This window comes from Struthio camelus, chromosome 2 (assembly GCF_040807025.1).
Source record: "Struthio camelus isolate bStrCam1 chromosome 2, bStrCam1.hap1, whole genome shotgun sequence".
Classification (NCBI taxonomy): domain Eukaryota; kingdom Metazoa; phylum Chordata; class Aves; order Struthioniformes; family Struthionidae; genus Struthio; species Struthio camelus.
The window spans coordinates 146200327-146204302 of record NC_090943.1 but is presented as its reverse complement, the minus strand read 5'-3'; positions in this window follow the sequence as shown (position 1 = coordinate 146204302).

Below are 3976 nucleotides of genomic sequence, written 5' to 3'. Positions count from 1 at the left end.
TCCTCCTCCATTCACAATTTGGAAATATCAGCTTGCCAGGATCTTGCTGAGATGCAAATTATGGAAATAAGGAATCATATCCAATCATGTTCCACCAGCTACATAGAAATCTTAACAATAGAAGTAGCAGCTAATTTAGCTACCTGCCTTCCAGAAGGACTTGAAGCAAAAGGCATAATAAGCAACAGGGAGGCACTAATTGGACTGCCAGAGATTGCTTCTGCACTATCTTGAACTTGCACCTTTTTTCCCCCCCAAGAGAAAGCTTCTGCATGCCTGTGTTGTTTGTTGTTCTGGAAGTCTTTCCCTTCAGGACTAAAACATTGTGGGTGGATTGCAGGCAGTCTTCAGCACAACAGATGGCTCATTTTAAACACCTAGGATCTCTTTGTTTCACCTGTTTAACCTGTGCTGTTTAGTCTATAGTTTGTAAGCCCTGTATGATTTTTGTAAAATGGCCTTTTGTATTGCAAATGGGTGCAAAGCTAACACTGCACAGCAGGCTCACAGAATTCAAAACCTCTCTAAGCTTTTTCTGCTCAACAAAGTAGAGGACTCGAGCATTTCAGAAGAGGATATGCACTGTATGTGAAGTGATACTGCCACACTTTAGGAGGGTCTTCAATGTTAGAACAAAGACTAAAACTATATAAAGATGTACTTGCAATAAGAGCAGGTTAATCATTCACTCAGTAAATAAACCTAATTGTCATCACTCTCCGGTGGGGTGGGGGGGAGTGAAGAAAAATAAAATAAAATAAAATAAATCAAGATTCAGGGGTGAACCTTTCTTGATATTTAAAAGATCAGCTTACATTCTCAAATAAAACAAGGTTTTCTTACAAAAAGTAAACAAAACCAAAACACTTCTTTGTAAAGATACTTTACTATTTATTGATTAAAGGCACAAGAGATAAGTATTGCTTACACTGTACCCCATTCAACTGTGACCTTTTTTAATTTTCAGGAATACCTTAAGATTTTTCCAGCTACATGGAGTAAATTTACTTAGTTCATCCTGAATCCTACTAAAACAAAAATTTCTTATACAATTGGATAAAAATTTAAATAAAAGCAATTTCAGACCAAGTTATTTTTATATGGTTTAAATTTAAATTTTTAGAGTAAAAGTAGCTTCCCATGCAAGCTGGAAGTTCATTAGAGCGTAATTAGAGTGCTTTCAGTAAGGAAAGCAGGCAACATCTTCATTACAACCGCTCTAAGAAACAGAGCGCACACATTTGCTACAGACTGAGCTACGCTTTTTTCCTTCTAGAAGTGGATCCAATATCCCTAAAGGAATTTTTTTTGTCATGGTCTGCAAACTTGCCTAGCTTCCAGACTGGAATGTGGCCCTTTGATTGTTTTGCAAATGTATTTGATTACTGCTTTCTTCCTTTTGACAAGTGCTTTCATATGTATTAAACATTGGTTTTTGAGTAATAATTGAGTGATCTAAGTTCACCCCCACAAAGCCTCATTAACCTTTGCCCTCCCTTTTCTCTCCTCCTTCCTGCTCTTAATCAGATTATAATTTTATAACTATCAAAACAGACAGATTATTAACTTTCAGCTCTAGAAATGGCTACTAGTGTCCCTAAATACCTTTTTGAAGTTTGAGATTATTCTACCCACCTTTTCTACTAATCTTGATCCTTAAGTTCTGGGACAAAAAGGCTCAGGTGTTTCTAGAAATGGAGCAACAGAGTCTGGATGCAACAATCATATTTTGACACTTTTTAAAATAAAAGAAAAAGCCTATATTGAACTTCCGCAAAGTAAGAGGTGTAATTTGCCTCAGTTAGTCCTTTGCCCACTCAAAAGTGCAAGGCAATAGAGTTCACTTGCAGTCACTTGATTCATTTTATTCTTCCAGGTATAGAGATTAACCTGGTGACTCTAAGATCAGTTCCCACCCAAATGAAAGGTACCTAAAGCTAGAAAACACTTAAGACAGTGCTTACATCCATCAACCCCGCCCGCTACAAGAACATAACCAAGCTCCCTTTAAGTTCATTGCATAAATATTTTACAATAGGGAGATTTCAATACAGTTCCATCATTTTCATTCATTTAAGGTAGTTTCCGCTCCCGGCAGAGATGAGATACTGTCTGAAAAGTAGTCTCTGTTTTCCCATAGTTATTTCACTTTCAAACCAGATAACCCAAAATGCTGGTTATTCTGTAAATAACATCAGTGCACACCTTACTGGGTCTGAGAAAAGGAAGAGGCGCATCATTACGTTGCAGATCTTTTCCGCAGATCGGGCTGTAGTGTCTGAATCCTACGGAGGCTCCTGCTCAGTTCCACTTCAAAGACTTGCAGCAAGCTGTAGGATTCCATATGGCTGGAACTATTGCAAAGGTCATCTCTCACAGCAAAACGTGTATGAAGTTCTTGAAGTCTAGGGACCATGTGTTTGCTAAGGTATCTCCAAGCTGGACAGTCAGAACACTCTAGCCACCTAAAAGTTGTAAATTAATTTATTATAGCAATCTTAAAATTGGATATGAAATATCCGGACTTGACTTCCATGAAATTAACTAAATGCCTAAGTGTGTATTATTCAAATCAGACTCTCCTTAATAAAAATACTTCACAGAATCACAGAATCATTTAGGTTGGAAGGGACCTCTGGAGATCATCTAGTCCAACCTCCCTGCTCAAACAGGGTCCTCTAGAGCATATTGCCCAGGATCACATCCGGACGGGTTTTGAATATCTCCAGGGAAGGAGACTCCACTACCTCTCTGGGCAACCTGTTCCAATGCTCTGTCACCCTCACAGTGAAGAAGTTTTTTCTCAGGTTTAGGTGGAACTTCCTGTGGTTCAGTTTCTGCCCATTGCCTCTTGTCCTGTCACTGGGCACCACGGAGAAGAGACTGGCCTCATCCTCTTGACACTCCCCCTTCAGATACTTGTACACGTTGATGAGATCCCCTCTCAGTCTTCTCTTCTCCAGGCTGAACAGGCCCAGCTTCCTCAGCCTTTCTTCATAGGAGAGGTGCTCCAGCCCTCTAATCATCTTGGTAGCCCTCCGCTGGACTCTCCTCCAGTAGCACCATGTCTCTCTTGGACTGGGGAGCCCAGAATTAGACACAGTACTCCAGGTGAGGCCTCCCCAGGGCTGAGGAGAGGGGCAGGATCACCTCCCTCGACCTGCTGGCAACACTCTGCCTCATGCAGCCCAGGAGACCATTGGCCTTCTTGGCCACAAGGCCACACTGCTGGCTCATGGTTAACTTGTTGTCCACCAGGACTCCCAGGTCCCTCTCGGCAGAGCTACTTTCCAGCAGGTCAACCCCCAGCCTGTACTGGTGCATGGGATTATTCCTGCCTAGGTGCAGCACCCTGCACTTGCCTTTGTTGAACTTCATGAGGTTCCTCTCCGCCCACCTCTCCAGCCTGTCCAGGTCCCTCTGAATGGCAGCACAGCCCTCTGGTGTGTCAGCCACTCCTCCTAGCTTAGTATCATCAGCTAACTTGCTGAGGGTGCACTCTGTCCCTTCATCCAGGTCACTGATGAATATATTGAACAAGATAGGACCCAGGACTGACCCCTGGGGGACACCACTAGCCACAGGCCTCCAACTTGACTCTGCGCCATTCACCACAACCCTCTGAGCTCGGCCATCCAGCCAGTTCTCAAGCCACCTCACCGTCCACTCATCTAGCCCACACTTCCTGAGCTTACCTAGGAGGATGTGATGGGAGACAGTGTCCAAAGCCTTGCTGAAGTCCAGGGAGACAACATCCACTGCTTTGCCCTCATCTACCCAGCCAGTCATTCCATCAGAGAAGGCTATCAGATTGGTCAAGCATGATTTCCCTTGGGTGAATCCATGCTGACTACTCCTGATCACCTTCTTGTCCTCCACATGCTTAGTGATGATAAAAATACTTCTGTACTGAAATCCCATAAAATAGTAATCTAAAAGTGTGGGAAGACAGATCACATGAAATCTACACCAAAAG